The following is a 23,365-nucleotide window of genomic DNA, read 5'->3' as shown; positions in this document are numbered from 1 at the left end:
ACGTGGAAGAGGCGAAGAATGTTTGCAAGGACAGAGTGGTGTGGCGCTCTATTCTCTCTGCCTACCCCTGCGGGGAAGCGGCGTGATGGTTAGTTAGTTAGTTTTAGTTAAGCAAAAAACATATTTTAAATTGGTTCCATCAAAAAATTCTATGTTCATATTCTGCGTTTCATACTTCAAGCTAATTAAATGAACTTGAGGTAGTATTTTACGAAAATGGCGCTTTGTAAATGTTCAATTATTAGAAATTAATAATATTTATTATTTTGGCATTACCGTGTAAAACCTTTCCAAGATTATCCAAGCAAAAACTCTTTTTTGGTAATATGTAAAATAGAGTATTATCACACGGGAGGAATATACAATTTAACATACTCAACCTATAAAGGATTGTATAAGACTCGTTTTGTGTTCATAATAGCCGATATAATAAATATTTTCATTCATCATTTCCTTTTGCAAAATTTGCCTTCGTAAAAACGTTGTTTTAGTAAGTTGGTAATGACTGACGTCACAGAAACGAATCCACACTACTACTATTACAGCTCTATAAAGGAGATACATAAAAGGATACGCCCCATAACACACCCGATGACGTAAAATTTTATGACGTATAGCGGTGTCAGTTTTTCTTTTTATTAAAATATCTAAAGTTTAAACCTTCGTAGAAACCTTACCTTAAAGTAGATTTTACTTAGTCCAAAAATGCAAAAAAAATGTACTTCAAAAAAATGACCCTTAATGTGTTTTGAGTTTGGACAGCCGAACACTAGCGGTAGCCACTTGACGGATATCATCTTTTCCACTTAACAATAAAAATTGTAATGTTCCAAATAAAGATTTTTATAACTCAAAATTAATTTATTTCATTGAGTGAAAAGGTATTTAGAAAACATAATTGTATGACTAATTTTGCGCCACCCTAAATCTGTGTACTGCAGCTGTCTAGTTCACAAATGTCAAATATTATTGACTTACGACGCCATTTGAAAAAATTATAACATCTTTTGGTACAGTGATTAATTTTGTGCCACCCTGTATTAGAAAATATATGAGCAACGATACTTATGTTTTAAAAAGTCTTTTTCAAATACGATATTTGTATTCTGAAGTGGCGAAGTGTTATGCCATCAGGTTGTAAAGAATATAAAATTAGTTTCATATTTTATATAAAACTTTCTTCTTTCTAATTTGATAGGCATTTTTAAATAGAAATATTAAACATGAATAATCCTGCTTTTTATCTTTTACGTTATTATTTATTTACAATCGATTTTATTAGGCCACCTATTAAATGAGGAACGAAAGCCAAAAGGTTTATATAAAGTAATAAATAAAATTAAAAAATGTGTCGGGTTGTGGTCCCGTGGTTAGTGTCGTGGACTGTTGAGTCGGAGTTTCTCGGTTCGAACTCACTCTATCACAATTTGATACCTATTTCTAATAATGAACCGCTTACGCTCACAGAAATAGTATGAAATTGAAGTAATTTTGTAAATAATAAAAACACAAATATTCTCTTAAAAAAAAAACTTGCATTGCTGGATTAAGATAATATTCTGCTTAATTGGGATGGCAAATTTCAAATCCTCTTTTATTGTTGTTAATCATCAATACTTAGACTGTAATTTTGATGAAGCAAAAAACATATTTTATATTGGTTCCATCAAAAAATTATATGTTCATATTCTGTGTTTCATAGTTCAAGCTAATTAAATGAACTTTAGGTAGTATTTTACGAAAATGTTCAATTATTAGAAATTAATAATATTTACTTTTTTGGTATTACCGTGTAAAATTCATCCAAGATTATCCAAGCAAAAACTCTTTTTTGGTATTATGTAAAATAGAGTATTGATAATACGGGAGGAATATCTAACTTAACATACTCAACCTATAAAGGATTGTATAAGACTCGTTTCGTGTTTATAACAGCCGACATAATCAATATTTTCATTCATCATTTCATTTTGCAAAATTTGCCTTCGTAAACACGTTGTTTTAGTAAGTTGGTAATGACTGACATCACAGAAACGAATCCACACTACTACTATTACAGCTCTATAAAGGAGATATATAAAAGGATACGCCCCATAGCTAAAGTGACCATACGTCCCGTTTTGAACGGGACCGTCCCGTTTTTAGTTAGCCTGTCCCAATATAAAACAACATAATTTTTTCATGTTAATATCATTTATTCCTCTTAATTTCTTTATCAACATTCCTTTTCTTCTATTAATACTTAAAAACTATAAAAAATACGTGTTTTCTTGAATATTGTACGTAAAAAAATGATAAATGGTCAGTTTACCCATAGCACACCCGATGACGTAAAATTTGACGACGTATAGCGGTGTCAGTTTTTCGTTTAATAAAATATCTAAAGTTTAAACCTTCATATCTCCCTTACTTCTCTACAGATTTCAATAAGAATGTTACCGATAGTCTTGTGATTTTTCATATCAATTTATTAGTCAGTAATAACACATCGTGAAATTGAACCATTAATTGGTATAATCTTTTTGTATAACGATGTACTCATAAATGCCGTTCGATCATTTCACTTTCAACGCAATCCAGACATGCCTCTATTATAAATGATTTAATGCAATTCAGACGTTTATTGAATTCGTTCCAAATTGTTCCACTATCATTGTCTGACGCCGGTTTTGGCATGGTATGCGATTTAGACCCAATTGTTCACCATCGGGTAATCCGTAACCGTTGGACGCTGCAGAAGAAATTCTCTAGTCCTACTGATAGTCACCGGTTAAACTTTCATTTGGCGAATGGAGCTTTGATAGCATGCATCAGGCGACCGCCTTTTCCGACCAATGGCAGAGCTCCATTTAGGGTGGCGCGATGTTTCCTGACCGGTGATTGGTAGCTCAGCTCATACGCAACATGGTTCATAATTTGGGCGCGATCGTACGATCCAATTTTGGATTATTATTCATTTAGTTCATGGTTTTTTTTACGTTTATGTGCATATACACGAATTTCGCATGAAACATGAAAATCTGTTTGGAAACGGACAATCTCTTTATCGTCTCGTAGAATACTTTCGAGTTTTCATTTCTTCAATTGAATTTAATATATTCAATAAAAATTAACATACAGGTAATTAAACACTGTACATATAACCACATAATGGTTATACAAGAGTTTAATTTAAAAAAAACCATCATAATTCCACAAAATTAATGCCGAATCAATATATAACACTTATAACATATGGGGTACATTACAAACTAAAATTCATTCGTCGCAGCATCCATTATGAGATGGTGGAATTTGAGTAGTGTGGTTGTCAATAATGGGTAGAATTGGTGAATGTTACACGTGTGTAAAGTGATCACTTAAACCATATATATATATATATATATATATATATATATATATATATATATATATATATATATATATATATATATATATATATATATATATATATATATATATATATATATATATATATATATATATATATATATATATATATATATATATATATATATATATATATATATATATATATATATATATATATATATATATATATATATATATATATATATATATATATATATATATATATATATATATATATATATATATATATATATATATATATACATGTACATTTTTTCTTTTCTTGTTTCAATTGCTTGTTTACACACAAATGAAAATAAGTTTGTTTGTAATGTTTAAAAATTATCATTTAGTTTTAAAAATATCTCACATCAGCTCTAAAAAATATGCTGCTCAATGTAATATGTCAACAAAGTAATTTGGTTTTTACTGTCACTTGTTTAATACTGGGTTTTTTGACATGTGCGGTTTTCGCTTCAGAGTCTTCAATTGGAATCCCAAATAATGCCGTCATCCTTGTTGGATACCCAATATTTTATGTGTTTCTCTTCTCCATTTTTTTTGTTCAATCTCTTCATATATAATACCCTTTTCTTGCATGCTCAATGACGTCAATGGATATCCAACTTGGTGTATTTTGTGGAGGTTAAAGGTTCACAATGAAGGAATATTCCACAATAGCTCAATAGCTCTACTTTAGGGTCTTGTCTGGTAGGACGCACGAGAGAGAGAGAGAGAGAGACAGGATGGGGAAAGAAGATGTGAAGATGTGATGAAATCAACACTTCCATCGAATCGATTTATTTTAAATTTTATTTATCAATTATCTTCTTTCTGGCTCCATCACGACTTATCATATTTGTAAACTGTTGAAGTTACCTCTCCTCATCCTCAGGTTGGTCCTTCTACCATGGACAAATCAATATGTTTTTAAATCAATATTGATTTAAATTCTGATTTAAATTTACTAAAAAAAATAACAAATTATTAAATAATTAACATATCCCCGACAAACTGATATTTAAGGCGTATATATTAATAACACAAATTATAAAGACTCTTGTTAATGTTGCAGAAGAATCCCGCTTCAAAATACCCCCTCAGAGACATGGAACAGATCAATATCTATCGTGATATTATGAAAAGAAAAATATAGTGCCATTTTTTAAAAATATTTAATAAATTGACAAATCGGATTAAAAAAATGTATATACACATATATATATATATATATATATATATATATATATATATATATATATATATATATATATATATATATATATATATATAAATAAATATATATATATATATATATATATATATATATATAAATATATATATATATATATATATATAAATATATATATATATATATATATATATATATATATATATATATATATATATATATATATATATATATATATATATATATATATATATATATATATATATATATATATATATACATATATATATATATATATATATATATATATAAATATATATATATATATATATATATATAAATATATATATATATATATATATATATATATATATATATATATATATATATATATATATATATATATATACATATATATATTTATATATGTATATGTGTCATAGTTTGTAGAATCCGAATAAGTGATTTTACAAAAAAATCATAATTATTGAGTTGATACAGTTTTGATCTAGGTGTGCGATATGTATTACATTTCCATAGGGGTTATATAGTTCTATCATTGCATATCTTGATACTCGTATATCTGTCGTTCTACGTTGTCTCGTATTGAGTCTGGACAGCATTATGTTGTCACATTCATTGCTAGTATCCTGAGCTGAAGTACTCCCACTGCAAACTTGGTAATTGCGAACGGAGCGAGCCGATCCAGCGCAAAGTAGGGACCATTGTGCAACGATTATTGCCAATCTGTGTCAGTTACCAGTTGCTGGAATTATCTAAACGGTCAGCGACTGGTAACTTGCTATTATCGCGACGGTGGTTTCTGCGAACAGTCGAGGTTTCTGGAACTGACGCGGTTACTCTTATAACGATTATGTGCTTCTAATTGGATCCGACACCGCCATAAGTAATCTTAACAAACCAACTTGCAACCTGATACTAGTACAAAACAATAAATTACATTTGTAAAAAATATTATTTTCATATTATTTTTTGACGTCTCACCAAAGATGAAGAAGAATATGGAAGTCTGGGCATTCACGGGGCTGACGACCGTCATAGGCTGGTTTAAGTGATCACTTTACACACGTGTAACATTCACCAATTGTACCCATTATTGACAACCACACTACTCAAATTCTTGGAAAATCTACATGTATGAACCAATTTTGAAACATTATTCTTGAATCACTAGAACTTCACTAATACATTACACTGAATGTGAATGTTACACGTGTGTAAAGTGATCACTTAAACCAGCCTTAACGGTCGTCAGCCCCGTAAATGCCCAGACATCCATATTCTTCTTCATCTTTGATGAGATGTCAAAAAACAATATGAAAATAACTCCTGTAATTGGAGATAATCCAGATTTTGTGAAGAAGTATGTGGACACACTCGAAATGTTGTGAAATGTCATTTTCTCCATTATTTCGAGAAATTTCATCACTTTGGTAGTAAGTCGATTACAGGAACGCTTTTAAGCCATATGGCGTAGCATATAATATTATCTTCTAGACAAGGTTCAGAAAAGAATGATATATATTCGTATAGGCTCGCCAGACGTCCCTGTTTGACCAGGACAGACAAAATCCCGGTGTCCGGCCGGTTTACTTAACGTCCCGGTAAAAATTAAACTTCATTACAGATGACGAAAAAAGTCTAATAATAATAAACTGCGAAGGATTATTTAGGATAATTACTTTAGGTAAGGATTAACATTTCATAAATCTGGCAAGCCTACATATATTTAGATTTAATTTTCTCGATGGACACCTACGTACAAAACAGCGAACCAAACTTGATTCAAAGCAGGATTACCAAAAGCAAGCAAAAACAGCAACGTCACTTCACGAAGAGTGTCCGAAGACAGTAAATTTGTTTGTGTTTCGCACTGTTTATTTACGAGTACTTATATCTAAACATAGTGTTCATATTTTGTAAAATAAATAAATAAAAGTTAAAAAAATACTTTTATTTATTTATTGTAAACCTATTTTTATAAAACGGACTTTCGGCTTTGACACCCCCACCTTAGTCCTTAATATTGGGATTTTACTTTAGTTCTTCTTCTTCTTTTAGGACTAAGTCCAGTCATTCTATCCAGACGATTTATCCCTCCATCGTTTAGGTGGTCTTCCTGGGGTTCTGATCCCTTCTATGCTGCTGTCCGCTGCTATCCTCCTGTCTTACTTAAGTATAATTTTTAAAAAAAGTGAAGACTTTTCACATTCATTTTATTTAACCAGTGGCCGGGTTTCACCGTTATCGACATTATCAGACTGGTATAATAGTTGTAATACTCGTACATCCGCCTCCGTAGTGTAATGGTCAGCACGCTCGGCTACCGTTCTGGAGGTCCCGGGTTCAATTCCCAGAGGGGAGTCTGATAAATATAACTGATTTGTTCACTCTAATATTTAATACTACCCTGGACTGGTACCTGAAGCGGAGGGCTGATCACCTTTCGTTTGTTAACGATCAAAATAACACTGCGTTAATATGATGCAGTGCCCTATGCACCGTTGGGGTGCAGATAAGGGTTCGAATGAATCGAATGACTCGAACGTTTATGTTTAGAAAAAAACAGCATGACCACTTATCGGCCCACCAAGATTATTGACCATCATAAAGTCATAATACACGAGTATAATAATGTTGTTTATATGTACATACAATATTGTAAAATGATGGCTTGCATTAGACCATCACTAAGGAATTACTGCCTCATTGACCATCGATATTTCCACTACTAACTGTTCATTATTTATAGCGATTGTTATGCACACACTTATCCTTGACGACGTCAAATTCAAAACAAATCTGCGAATAAAAACAAGGATAAGTGCAAAATTACTCATACTAATTTATCTCGTGATGAGGCAGGGGAGACCGAGGTTTATATATATATATATATATATATATATATATATATATATATATATATATATATATATATATATATATATATATATATATATATATATATATATATATATATATATATATATATATATATATATATATATATATATATATATATATATATATATATATATATATATATATATATATATATATATATATATATACATATATATACATATATATGTATATATAAAATTATACACATATATAAAGTAAAAACTCGATAGTTATATCATCGACTAATTGAGGAAAGGAAGTGTCCGCTAAATCTCAAAAGTTTGTTAATTTGTCAAAATCCTTTTATTTACATTAAAAGTTTGAAACCTTTTGAAGATTTTGAGTATAAAATTAAAAGGTAATGAAATACTTTAAAAAAATTTTCACTATCAGTTATTTAGAACACGTTTTACACTTCAACTTGAACACTTGAAATCTTTGTTTTCGATCACATTTGATTAGACAAGTAAGTCGATACTCGATTCAATTTTTGGTTTCGGAATAAAATCACGCCAATCATTGCACTAATTTGGTTACGCATTGCGTATTTAAAACTCCTAATATATTTGACTATTTGAAATCAAAAACTTAAGCTGGAAATATATATAAACTGAACTCCATCCTCATAGGGTAACCGGAAAGTAACTATTTATTACCCATGAGTTGCATCTCTATTTCCGAGAAGTATCTTTCAAAGTGTGGAACTTGAAGAGAAGAGGTAGAGACGGTCACCCGGAAAAGTGCATCGGAAGCGAGCCGTTCAATAAATATTTGTGATCTTCTGAATATAATATTTTGATTCCATAATAGTATCATGTAGGTCTAAGCCGCTTTGTGTTTGAATATAGGAATCGGGTTTTGGCAAAGTATGGGTCGAATCTAGAGCCTAAGGCTGCGACACTAACCACGGGCCCATAACTCGTATCTCTAGTCCCCGGTCGACATTAGATCCTGGCTGTCTCTATATATGAAAAATAACTCTAATAAAAAAATATCAAGTACAACTTTTTTTACTTACACAAATAACTGGAATCACGCTCTTGACGATAAATATTGCCAGGTATATTAATTAATTGAGAAATTAAACCCGGTAAAATTAAGTAATAAAAAGTTGCTCGTTAATATTTATTTCGAAAATCCTTAAATAAATTGCAGATAAAACCACAGTTAAATCTTTTGGATTTTCGATTATAATTAATTAAAAATTTATTTAATAACTAGATTTGTAATAAAGTAATATAATAATGATCAAAGCAAATAAAATAAACGAGTTTTAGAATAATTTATAGGACATCATGTTTATCATATTTATTTTTAATGATGAATATTTAATATTATAATCCGATCACATCCTTTTATTAATTATTAACTTGATCACTGAGTATATAAGGTAAGGAGATCAGTTTGCACATCAGGTTCTTGGATATAGGAGTAAAATATACTTTCTAGGGAATACGAGTAAATACGAGTATATATCGCTCACTCCTTTCAACAACGTCATATATCAAAAATCGTAAATTTTCAGTTGTGCATGTTTTTGGAATACCCAGAAAATGTACTTCCCAGCAAAAGCGGGATATCTTTAACTTAATATTTACCCACTACAGGGCAGGAAGTGATTTTTTTACATTTTGAAGAAAAGGTATTGTTTAATTATTTTTTAAAATATTTTTAAATGGAGAAAAAACATTCAGGTTTTATCTAAAAAAACTGTTGCACAGTAAAAAGTTTAATAAGTTTAATAAGGCTTGATATTTATTTTTAATACATTTTATTATATTTTTAACTTTAAGAACGATCTCCTGAAAAATTAAGGTGTTTTGATATTTGACGTTGTTGAAAGGAGTGAGCGATATGATATAAGTAAAGAAGCTCAGGGTAATGAACATTACTGATATATGGGAAAAGAAATAGAGGAGAAACAGTAGATAAGAAAAAGACAATAGAATTATTCATGAGGCCCTCTGGGTTGCATACTCGTTCTAGTTTATGTAACTTGGACACTGGCTATGTGTAAGAGATCCTTGAGGAAATATTTAAATACATTTTTTTCTTTAATCACCCTTAATATTTATTTAATATTACCTTGGACTGAATCCTGAAGCGAAGGGTTGACCGCCTTTAGTATTTGACGAGACAACGCTGCTTCTTTACTATGCAGTGCTTTATATACCATAAGCTGCGGGTAATAGAATTTTTCATGAGGCCCTCTGGGTTGCATACTTATACTCGTTCTAATTTATGTAACTTGGACACTGGCTATGTGTATGAGATCCTTGAGGAAATATTTAAATACTGTTTTTTTATTCACCTTAATATTTATATAATATCACCCTGGACTGATCGCCTTTAGTATTTGACGAGACAACGCTGCTTCTATACTATGCAGTGCTTTATATACCATAAGCTACGGGTAAGGGTTAGAGATAACTTTTTTAGAAGTAGAGTAAATCTTCTACAGGATTTTCCTCTAAAAACATATCCGTTTAAATTTTTCGTGGGTTCGCGGGATATCTAGGACTTTACACGATCGCCTTCTTTCCTTCCAGTTTTATATCGAGTTGGTGATAGCTGTTAATGAGGATTTATTTATTTATTACTTAAATATACATGTACATACAAATCATCTGCATTTTGGCCTATGTTGAGCCGAAATACTTACATGATTCCGTTCAATTACATATAAGTATGTACAATATTTGTATTTGTCTGTATTTTGTAGTCCATCGCAATCTTCCCCAGTTGTAACCTTCTCGAGTCTGTCCTATTATTCCTAAAAATATACTTAAAGTAGGAAATAATAATTTCCGGCTTTGGCCATATTGTCTGAAGTACAAGTGATTAATTATGAATTCCACTACTGTTCAATGATCTATTTTAGTTTTGGAGTATTATTGGGTAATGAAAACACCTTTATTCAGTAGTATGTAAATTGATCGGACTTTTGTACAATCGGACACCTTAAGTCGATAGAGTTCATTGGGCCAACTCAATTATCATGTTGCATAGCGGAATAAAATTATTTAAATTTTATTGTTGTATTTCCCGACTACCGATTATCAAATATTTATTTACTAATTAACAGTCATTGATCTAAATTGTTTCTTTCCCGTGTCAAATGGAAATTACAATTTTAATTTTAGAAAGGATTTTAATTTTGAAACACAAGCAAGTATTTGGACACACACAAAATGTTGTAAACAAGAAAAGGTGTTATAATGCAATACAAAAACAAAACAAATATAATACAAAGATAATTGCAGAAAAAAATTCTTAATTTCTCGATGGATGAAACATTAACTTATTTCATTTGATTTTCTTAAAAATTTAATAGTTACATTTTTGTATACAATATAATACAATTTATATTTAATACAATCATAAAATTTTAGTTGCACTGAGCCTCTCCAAAAAAAAGAATGAGATCTTGTGCTTGGAGAGGGACTGTTTTTCGATAGTAATTTTTGATAGTGATAGTACATTAAAAAATATATTTTAATTAAATTAAACACTTGAATAATCCACTGAATTGAGTTTTATTTTATTTACGACTAGTTTCGAAAACGACACTTGTTTTCATCTTCTGGTACAAATTAAAAGTAACGAATAAAAATATATTTAGGTGTATATATAGGTTAATAAATATTAGATATTAACATATTAGATAGAAGCGGTATTTATGAAATTTCTTGCGGTGACTGCGATAAAAAATATATCGGCCAAACTGCGAGAAGTCTAAGAATTAGAATTAGAGAACATCGCCGTGGTCTAACAAGTAATTATTTTTCGGAATTTGCAAATCATATCATGGAAACTAACCACTCATTTGACTCTCATACACTTAAATTATTACACTCTGTTACAAATAAAGGTCAAGTCATGAATAATTTAGAAAATATAGAAATACATAAAAATTTAAAATCAGATAAAACAATAATTAATAATATACCTTTTCAAAATACGTCACCATTATTATCAATGTTTCCTTTTACAAAAAATGTTGCTCCTTAACCCCCCTACCTATATTTATTAACCTATATATACACCTAAATATATTTTTATTCGTTAGTTTTAATTTGTACCAGAAGATGAAAACAATTGTCGTTTTCGAAACTAGTCGTAAATAAAATAAAGCTCAATTCAGTGGATTATTCAAGTGTTTAATTTAATTAAAATAATCATGTCATTCCACAAAGTTAATGCCGAATCAATAAATAATTTTAAAAATATATATTCCTGGGGAACGTATATTTTTATGTTTTTATTTAAATGTTTGTTTATTTTTTTGTTTTTATTTATTTATTTGTTTTTATTTATATTTTTATTTTTAACTCCACTATAAACATATACGTATGGTCTGTATATGTTTATAGTGGAGTTTCTTTTTTAGAGTGTTTGTGTCATTTATATTTTGAATTTCTAAAGAAAGGCTGTTGAAATTGTTTATTTCTAAATATATTTAATTTTGAATACATGTATTTTACATATTATTCAAAATATCTTGGTTGATTTAGCTTCCCATTGAATGATTTCATATTTTTATTATTTAAACCGTTATGATAACATTATTACCAAAAAAAAGTTAAATGAAAATCCTCAAAAAATATATACAAGTCGAAATATAGCGTGAAGATGTTTTCGTTGAATTTATTTTTATTATTTGTGGCACAAATTTGTATTTGTTCAATGATTGATAGCTTTACATAGAAATACAGGTACTCGAACATCAGATTGGTAATTTCTCTCCAAACACAAAATTCTGAGAATTCGTGACTGCAAATCGGTTGGACTCTCCTGTGCAATATTCGGAGCTCATGTTCAAACAGGAAAAAATGACGTCGACATTTTCCGGAATTCACATTAAATGAAACCATATATGCTAATTAAATTGACGATAAAATGACTTCAGTATCCTTTTTTCCAATTTGGCTTTGGTATATTTCTTTATTTATTTTCCTCGAACCAGATACTTCGACATGTTATTTATTTATTTTGTATAAAATCATCTCGTTTAGTATATTTTATCTATTAAGTATAATATTATCTCGTATATGAATCATGTAGATGATTTAACATGCAAAATATTCTATGCATTCGATAAATTTTGAATTATTAGTGAATTATTAGTGAATTAATTATTAGTGAATAAATAACTAAAAGATCAAATTTTTTACTTACAGCTTTCTAACACATAAACTTGTTTTGCATTTTTGTATTTGAGACTTCTTTAACTACAATAGTCATGGCACATATATATAACGATATCGTATCAGGAATAAAGGTACAGATAGACATGCTACTAATAAAGCATGCTTATGAGCCTGCTTAAGACGACCATGCTCTCTAGCTGTATACATTTGCTTGAAATAAGCACGCTCGTTTACATGCATAAGCGAATCTGTTCAGACGCGCTCAGAGCACGCCATTTTCACCCGCGCAGCAGGTAGCATGCTAAAAAATCGAACGACTGTCGATTGTTTAGCCGAACAATGGTTAAAAATTCTTAATTTTCATTTATTTTCGAACAATTTGAGTAAGTGGCAGTAACTACTTTCGAACAGTCTCGCCTCACATGAATTCGTAATCTGGGTTTCGCAATACGTAATCGATTTGACCTTAAAGACGAGTTCATATTACCTTAAATCATTATTCTGAGCATTTTTGTGAGAAAAAGCCCCTTGCCTTGCCTTGAAAGTTGAACGACCTCATAATTCAGATTATTATTTGACGTGTTCAATATTACTTGAAATTAAACAGGGGGGTATTATAATATTTAATTCGCTGTAAATTATAATAATTTGGATATTTAATGCAAGATCTTTCAAATACTTCCAAATCAAAGTATTAAAGTAATAAAAAATTCAAAAATCGGATAATTTATGGTATAAGTCGTCATTTTTTTGTAAATACAACCTCAATACACTCGATTTAACTGCTGCCAATCGAATAAATTACTATTGTACTACATAATTTTATTTTTATTGATATCTCAACAAAGATGAAGAAGAATATGGAAATTTAAGTATTTAAAGGAAGTACATAAAAACACTATAAATTGCTAAAAAATATTAGGGTTTATAAGTATTTAGGGTAAAACCCATCACAATTATTTTTAATTGAGCGTGATGTGATCAAATTTTTTATTTTTAAGTTGTAAAAAGAAGATATCGAACCTCATTCGTTATTTTGGGATATACTATATTATTTTGTTAACCTTATTAAAGGGTAACTGTTTTGACATCAATAACTTATTTTTCGATTTGATTAGATAATTTAAAATCAGATTTTATTTCGAATTTTGACTGGAAATGGTTAATATTTTCTTGGTAATAATTAGCTTGATAGTCAAAATGTTCAAGGGAATGTAACATTAAAGCATAAAAATAATTATGTAACAAATTAAATTCACTAACATGACATTTAGCACCATTTTTTATGTTTCTTTAAAAGCAATTAGTTTTCACTCAATTTGCTTTGCTAATTTCAGTTTGTTGTTTTTTGGACGTTCGATCAAATAAAGCCGCAAAATATTTACCTTAAGGACAAATTAAAATTTATTTAAAAAAAATAGGCGAACTTGAAGGGCATCTAACTGTTTAATTGATTGTTTGTTAAGTAACTTTATGATCGATTTTACATAAAAAATGTTTGTTTGTCCCTTCCGAAATTACCTTATTTAAATATTGAGCGGAATTCTCCATTTCCTTGAAAAATAATTCCTTTCCTACCCAAATAATGGATTTGCTTAGTATTCAGTTATGCCAATTCGCGTAAACAACAATACGCACAGTTTTATTTATAATTAATTTTGAACTTAGGTTTAAAGTATTTATCATGTGGGTCTTACAACCTTTGAGAATTAAATTGAATAATTGAGGCCGAGAGGAAGTTTGTGGTTTAAGCACTAACCTGCCTGTCCACGTGTCGATTCAATTTTTAAATATTTATCGATGCTATTCAATTTATATTGAAAGTTGTCCCACCGCATTCCCAGATCTGATAAAGAAGCATCTAGGCTTCTGGCAGACCATCTCTTGCAAAGCATTTTTTGTTTTTGTTTTATGAACTTAGTTGCGAAAATTAAATATGGAAAATGAAAACAAAATCGTTCCTCGATTTTACTGTGAATTTACATTTAAAAGCTTTTAATATCCATGTCACTGCCAATTTAAATAAATATAAGTTTGTAAAACCACTACATTTTTTTAAGAAGTGCCCCAATGTAGGCAGTGAATGGGATAAGTAGTTAGTTGGTTAAGTTTTTTTTGTTGTTTTTCATTTATTTGATATGGTTACAAATGTTTTTAAAAAAAATTAATACATTTTATAGGCATTTCTACTTTTACAATCTGAAAATTGATAACGCAGTTCTCTCCAACAAAGAGACTAAGCTCTTGTGCTTGGATAGGGACTTACACTTATTATTTATTGTTTATATTTTTTGGTAATATATTTTATTTTTATTTTAATGATTTTTTGTGCGTTATTTCTTTCATTCTTAGATTAACTTATTAATTACTTAGATAACTTCTAGATCCGATTCCGACTCGACTCTTGCCAGTACACAGAAGCCTCCACAACCCTTCAATTTATAATAATTTCATTGACTAACAGTGTTTCCTAATTAGAGGTATGCGAAGTTGCATCAAGGGGGTACGCATGGCAATCTCTTGACTAAGATAATTTAATCGATTACGCTAGCAACAATTGCTGAAATATATTTTTAATCTATCAGTGTAATCATTTCACTGTAATGTGTAACACGTATCTCTGAAATAATACATGTTAAATCCATCACTCTAAACGCTTCCATCACATTCCTAAGTCCAGTAAAGAAACTTTTGGTTTCCATTTGGACCCATGCATTAAAAAAAACTTGTCTTTTTGTAAACGCATAGAGCGCTATAAGGGGTTCTCGGAATTAGGGATACATACGCGTGTTTGAGGTCTAGCTTGAAGACAAAACACGCAGGACATACTAACTGACTTAGTAGATATCGCAAATCATTAAATTATGTGCGAATCGTATAATTCGTAATTATATCACTCAAAATTAAAATAATAATAATGAAGAAGAGATACTAAATACCATATAATAATGATATTCAAAAAGGATGTAGAAAATAGGTATCGAGATACATGTGTTACATACTTCAACAATAAAATTAATGATATTTTCAATTAAATAAAATAGACACTCGGTTACCAGTTAAACCGGTTGAGTTTACGATAAATTAGATATGTCTAAATCTTGAATGAATACAATTACTAGGTTAATTTTCCAATAAATAAAATAGATTTCGGTTAACAGTTAAACCGATTAATTTCACATTATATTGATTATCTATCTCTAAATCTTTGTATGAATACAAATAATGCATTTATTCTCTCGAGGCCTTACTCGCAATAATATAATTCCCTAAGCGTCCCGCTGCGCTGAGAGCCGGACGTCAATATACGCCCGATTTTTTAGAACGTATATTAGATTTACTTTTTGTTTTTTAGAATATACATTTTTTAACTCCTTCCCTTTCAATAATTGTTTTCTATTCAAAACCATATATTTATTTAAAAAAAAAACTTACAACATTTTGAGTGTGACTAAATACTTGTTCACAAATCTGGATTATCTCCAATTATAGGCGTATTTTTCAAAATATTTTTTTTTAACATCAGAAGAATACTTCTTCATCTTTGATGAGATATCAAAAAAATAAATAAAAACTTATTTTTTCATTACTAAAATGATAATTTAAAAAAAATATCGTCAAATATTTATAAAAAAAAATTAAGTAGCGATTTATCGTATGTTGGGCCTTAAGGATTATCAATCATCATTACATCATACAGGGAGGATGTTATTTTATGGGAAAGGAATGTGGCAGTTTTCGGTCAACTGTGTAACTTTTTGTACCAATATGGCCGGAGCGTTAAATTTTGCATGACTGTATAAAGAGATGATTTATGCCAGCCGATGACAGGAGGTATATGATATCTTTATACATATATTCTGGTTAATTAATATTCTTTAATTTGAAAAAATCACTTTCGGCTATTCGGCTGTCCAAACTTAAAACACAGTAAGGGACATTTTTTGTAGTATGTTTTTTTTTGCATTTTTGGACTAAGTGGAATCTACTTAGTCCAAAAAAAAAGCAAAAAAAACATACTACAAAAAAAATGTTCCTTGCTGTGCTTTGAGTTTGGATAGCCGTATTGTGTGTCTGTTTTTTTTTGTAATAAAAAAACTAATTTATAATAATATTCGTAACAAAATATCTCACATTTTCTAGTAGCTATCAAAGAGTCTTTTTGAAAAAGTTTGAAAGCTACTTCTTTAATTTATCAAAAGAATAATATTTATAGCCCAGTGACGTGCACAAAAAATTAATTAGAGTAGGCAGTTAGTAGTGGTAGGTAGTAAGGTAAGCTAGGTACTACTTACTAGGGATGGCACTATAGGTAGGTCGTGAGGTAAGCTGGTACTAGTAAGGTAGTGTAGGTACTGGTTGCGTCACGCGAGTATGTTATGATAGGCACTGCTTTTCTGCGTATATGGAAGGCACGCGCCTAAAATAGCCAATATTGCAATCGCACTTTTAAAATGAAAATACGAAATATTTTTTTCAACACCAAAGTTAAAATAAAACGTCGTTACAAAATTCGTCAAAACGAAATATATGATGACGCTAAAATATAACACGTGGCGACAACGAGGCAAGATACCGGCATATAAATATACATATAATTTGAAATTAAATTTAAATTAGGTACTTAACATGCGTATATCGACATTTCATTCATTAGCTTTCAACTCATCTCCACGTTACAAAAAGAGCGACGTCATCACTCACGATAAATGTATGAAGATCATATCACCAAGAGATGCAAAACCTTTTCTTTTCAGCTAATCAAGCGAGTTTTAATTTTCAATTATTTGGAGTTTAATTTTTAAATTACTAACCGCCTCCAAAAGCCGCAAATGATGTGGTTGATTATAATCTGTATATGTATGTATAATACATATCGCTCACTCCTTTAAAGAACGTCATAAATAAAAAAAAACTTGATTTTTCATGAGAACGTTTTCAAAGTTTTAAAATAAAATACAATGTATTAAAAATAAATAACAAACCACTTTTTGAACTTTTCACTGTGCAACATATCTTTTTAGATAAAACCTAAAGGTTTTTTCTCCATTTGAAAAATATTTAGTATATTTAAAAAAATAATTAAACAATACCTTTTCTTCAAAATGCAAAAACAACACTTTCTGCCCTGTAGCGGGTAAATATTAAGTTAAAAATATGCCTCTTTTGCTGGGATATAGTAAATTTTCTGGGCATTCCGAAAATATGCACAACTGAAAATTGTCGTATTTTGTCTGAAAATACGCAGTACACAACGGAGTCCTGGTTCCAGGCTTAATGTTTGGAAGCGAACCATGGGATTTGCAAAATAAAGATGAAAGTTGACTGAATGCGATCCATCAGACGAATGTGTGGCAAAACGATGTATGATAGATATTTTAATGATGAAATAATGAAAGAATGCAAGGCTGGGATAAGCATTATCGATACAATTAAGAAAGGTGGGTTGAGATGATTTGGGCATGTCAATTGAACTAATAATGAAAGAACAGTAAAACGAGTCGAATATAATTAGAAATAGAAGCAGAGGAAGACCAAGGAAAACTTGGCATGGTCAAGTATTTCAAATACTTGGAAGTGGTCGGCTCAGGAATCGGAATAATCGGCGGGTATGTATGTAAGAGTATGTATATATGAGGAGATGTATGAGTAGACGAGGAAGCGTTGGTTTTTTGCAAACACAGATTGGTGTAGGGTTCTTTTTACTTTGCCTACCCTTAAGGCAAAGCGATGCGTCATAAAATTCCTGATCTTAAATTAGCCATGTATGTTTGTCAGACGGGAGGAATATTTGATTTAACATACGCAACCTATAAAGGATTGTATTAGACTCGTTTTGTGTTTATAACATCCGATATAATAAATATTTTCATTCATCATTTTCTTTTGGAAAATTCACCCCGAAAAAACGTTATTTTCGTAAGTTGGCAATGAATGACGTCACAAAAACGATGGAGTTATTTTAATGTTGGTGTCATTGCTAAATTATTGGCGGCTCTATTTGTTGATGTCTAAATTCCACCCGCCCACCCCCCCCCTCCCCTCATATTTGTATAACACAAATGGTAGTGTAGTGGTAAACAAACAATCCATACTTCTACTATTACAGCTCTATAAACCATAGACAATAAACCATATGACGTCATAAAACGTTCGATGACGGAAATTTGATGACGAAAGCGAACGCACGTTTTTCGTTTAATTTAAATATCTAATGTTCAAACTTTAATATCTCCCTTAGTTCCCTACAGATTTCAATAAGAATGTTATCGATAGTCTTGTGATATTTCAAATTAATTTATTAGCCAATAATCCAACATTCTGACAAAGGCCTATTACTTTGGAACAAAATAATAAAAAAAAAATCAGTAATACCTTTCTTGGTTGTTTTTTCGTGGATGACATCTTTTGAACATTTTGTTTAGAAATTTGGACCGCAACCAAGTGCCGGCCACGGGTTGTGCATCACTGCTTTATACCGACCCTATAAATAAATCTGACTTTTATACATCGCAGATATAAGAACAATTTTATAGTACAAATTAAAAGAAGAAATCTTCAATACATATCATAAAATATTTTATTTTTATAATTATAAATGTCAATGGATTTCAAAATAAAATATACTTAAATGTTAAAAGCCAATTAGTAATAAAAGGATAAAGTTATAGCAAGGAAAATATAAACATGATTTATTTTTCATCGCGCACATAATAACAATTTAAAATTTACAATAATGGGGTATCAATGAGTTTTCCCGTGCCATGTGCCGGCACATTTTACAATACTTATTTATACAACTGTATGGAAGAAAATTGTTTATGACATGCAATCAAATACGACATGGCCGAATGATGCAATCTATTTCGGATCTACCCACCGCAATTATCTATTTATGAATAGATTGTTTTTTACATTCTTGACATCTCAACATAGATGAAGAAGAATATAGAATTCCGGGCTTATGACCTGTCATAGGCTGGTTAAGTGATGACTTAACACGTGTGACATTCACCATTCTACCCATGATTGACAACCACACTACTTAAATATTTGGAACACTTATATATCATTAATCTCATGACACTGTACAAGTGAGTTCACTGGAGCCATCTATGGTTGGATTAGGAAAGATTTTATTTAGCAGAGACAATTTTATTTGGATTTATGTAAGATACTAACCGAATTATTTCAAATAATAGGAAACGCCTTTAAATATGATTTTCAATTTTATGCAGCTATTAATTTGATCAGTTATTTTATTTAAAATATTTTTAGTGCGTCCAAATATTTTGAGTATGTTCACAAATCTGGTTGTTGTTCTTTTGTACTTAGTTTCGTTCGCATCGTGTAGGATATTAAATTCTTTTAGTAAAATACAATTCCAATTTTTTTTCCAAGGTATTTATTTAGATTTGGATTAGGCGTATTTTTTTTTTAATTATTTAATCTGGTTACAAAATATTTCCACTTTCACAATCTTAAAATTAATAACACAGTTCTCTCCAATAAAGAGACTTAGCTCTTGTGCTTGGAGAGAGACTTACACTTATTATATATTGTTCATGCTTTTTGGTAATATAATTTATTTTTATTAAAATTATTTTATGTGATTTTTTTTCTTTCTCAGATTAACACGTATATAATTCATTTTATTGCTTTTTACATTTTAATGTGTTATTTTTTATATCTGTAGGAAGGTTATTGAAGTACTTGGTTCCCAAATATTTAAAGTTCTGTTGGAATTGTTTGATATTGCATTTTGGTATTGTAAAGTCATGTTGGTTTCTCGAATATTAACTTTTCTTAAGATTTAAGTATTTTCACCCCTAAATATTTATTATTAATCTCATGACACTGTACATGGTACTGGAGCCATGTATGGATGGATGGCCTTTGGTTGGATTAGGAAAGCTTTGATTTAGCAACTCTTTTATTACTTATTAAAGATGACACGGATTTTTTGGTATACCCAAATGGGAATGCAATCCGGGAAACCCATGCATAAAAAGTAAAGTTAAAAATCCCAAATTATAACGATATTGTTTGGCATTTTTTCAAATAACATTTGAGATTAATAAAAATGGCGTAATTTATGGAAAGTTCTCCAATAATAATAATCCGATTGTATAGGAATCTATTAATTGTCATCATAGTGCAAGTTGAATCATGTAAAATTGTATAAATTCTCATTCCGAAACACGTTATAATAACAGGTTTTATGTTAAAATGCAATTAAAAATACAGGAAAATGTCAATTTTGTTTTCCCACGGAGATACACATCTTCCGGATATACATAAAATAATGCTATGTCACTTTGATAATTGTGATGTTTTTTGTTACTTGAAAAAGTTCCGAAAAACCCGCTTACTGCTACCCATCGTAAAAAAATGTTATTTTGTAAACGAAATGTCGTAATCACATGCGAGTATATTAAGTTCATATTTATAAGAATGAAGTCATCAAAAAATTATTGTACATTTTAACAAAATGAATCTAATCTATTAATCTATTTTTTTAGATTTAAAGTTTTACTAAAAAAAACTTTGTGTGCTGGTCTGAGAGTTAATAATATAACAGGTGCTATAGGAAAGCAAGTGGGAGAGGAATAGTAGGTAATTAACATAAAGTAGGGTAATAGATAGTATAAAAAAAAATAAAACATAAAAAATTGAAGGAGAGGAAAGTAAGAATATCAGCAGTGGTTGCCTTTACTCGTACAAGCACGTACAAGTTGTATAAGCTACTGCTAATGTGTGCAAGTCCATATTGATCTAAATTTAGACCAAAGAATAAAATGATGGTTACGTTCATTTTTATATATTATGGAACTACTCACAAATGGTTATTATTTAATATCTGCATCCTATGGTGCATAGGGAACTGCATCAAATTGACTCAATGTTTATTTGATCGTATTATATAAATATAATATATAAGTCCGATATGTCCGGACATATATATAATATATAAATATATATATATATATATATATATATATATATATATATATATATATATATATATATATATATATATATATATATATATATGTCCGCCTCCGTGGTGTAATGGTCAGCGTGTTTAGCTACCGTACTGGAGGTCCCGGGTTCAATTCTCAGGGGGGGTGAAAATAAATATTTGTGATTTTACACTGTAATATTTATTTGATATTACCCTGGACTGGTTCCTGAAGCGCAAGAGTGATCACCTTGCCTTCATGTAAGTAATGATCAAGATAACACTGCGTCAATTTGATGCAGTGCCCTATGCACCATTGGGTGCGGATAAAGGTTATAATAAAAAATTATATAAAGGCGAGATGATCAGTCCCGCGCTTCAGATACCATTCCAGGCCAATAATACATAAATATTAGAGTGAAAAAACACATGTTTTTTATCTCCCCTGATGGGAATCGCACTCGGCCCCGTATGGAAGCCAAATGTGATAACCACTACACTACGGAGGTGGATTAACAAAATAATTGAGACAATATACATATAGTTATTTGTACATTCCATATATGTATAAATAAATTAGCGACATAATATGACGTCTTAAACATCGGAAATGTTAATTTCCGGGAGAGGCGAACTTTCCGGAAGTAATACGGTTCATATATTATACATGTAGATCAGAACTTCGACTATTTAGGAATGGTAATAAAAATAAATAAATGAGTTGGCAAAAGAGGGATGAAAGCAGACTGAATGCAGTCGAAATGCGATCCCTCATACGATTGTGCGGCAAAACAGTGTACGTTAGACATAAGAAAAGAATGCAAGGGTGAGATAAGCATTGTTGATAGAATTAAAAAAAGTGTGTTGAGATGGGTTAAACATGTGGAACGTATGAGTAAGGAAATAACGGTTAAAAAAAATTATGAGGCGAATGTAGTTGGAAAAAGAAGCAGAGGAAGACCGAGGAAAACTTGGCACAATCAGGTATGTCAAATACTTGAAAGCGGCCGGTGCAGGAGTCGAAATAATCGGCCGGTATGTGTGTGGAAAAGCATGAATGTGGAAGATGAGAAGAATGTTTGCAAAGACAGAGTGGTATGGCGTTCCTGCCTGCCACTGTTAGTTAGTTAGTTATAATAATTTAATAATTTTTTACGTATTTTTAATTTATCCATATATTGGTAAATACATACATACAAACTACTATTTAAATACATTAGAAATATTATGTTCTCACAAAAAAAACATGTTTGTAGAAGGGGATCGAACGGGTATTTTTATAACGTACTCAGCTTTTACTCGTATTATCCATTCACTGCAAAGTTTTCATTACATTCACCGTTCACCTCAAGTAAAGCCAATCTGACGACAGAATACAGCGAGTTTAATGATCTTCGAACGTTGAGTATTTGATACTGTATGAAAAGTACGAAAGCAGCACTCGCAGCATCGGTGGTTCAGTGGTAGAATGCTCGCCTGCCACGCGGGCGGCCCGGGTTCGATTCCCGGCCGATGCATAAATATTTTATTTTATTTTTCCATTTATTTAATTATTATAATTATTTAAAAAATAAAATCTGATTTAAATATAAGATTGTGCAATGTATAATTGACGAATTGCATGAATATGTAGTTCAACATACATACGTATTTTGAAGAAACTCAATTTATAAAAAAGTCAATTTATAGCATAGTAAATATTTAGCGAAAACAGTCGTAATAAAAATGTGAATAATGATTTAAAGTAAAAAAATGCGGTAAAAA

General features: G+C 30.1%; 1 long non-coding RNA gene and 1 other non-coding gene across 2 annotated transcripts in view; one reads left to right on the top strand and one right to left on the bottom strand.

Annotated features, from left to right (window-relative positions):
• The window catches only part of LOC148307391 (uncharacterized), a 32,542-nt gene extending 13,415 nt beyond the window's left edge, over positions 1-19,127 (bottom strand). The window contains exon 1 of the long non-coding RNA XR_015837852.1: positions 19,015-19,127. This is a non-coding gene — a long non-coding RNA (uncharacterized LOC148307391). The remainder of the gene's footprint in view (positions 1-19,014) is intronic.
• Positions 19,128-23,047: 3,920 nt separating this feature from the next.
• TRNAG-GCC (transfer RNA glycine (anticodon GCC)) lies at positions 23,048-23,118 on the top strand. Its single transcript has one exon. It is a non-coding gene; the product is annotated as a tRNA-Gly (tRNA).
• Positions 23,119-23,365: the final 247 nt, after the last annotated feature.

This window comes from Brachycentrus maculatus, unplaced genomic scaffold, assembly GCF_059751285.1.
Source record: "Brachycentrus maculatus isolate JH-2025_06_01 unplaced genomic scaffold, ASM5975128v1 h1tg000199l, whole genome shotgun sequence".
In the NCBI taxonomy this organism is placed as follows: domain Eukaryota; kingdom Metazoa; phylum Arthropoda; class Insecta; order Trichoptera; family Brachycentridae; genus Brachycentrus; species Brachycentrus maculatus.
The sequence above is the reverse complement of the archived record's forward strand: the minus strand, read 5'-3'. Positions and strand labels throughout refer to the sequence as shown.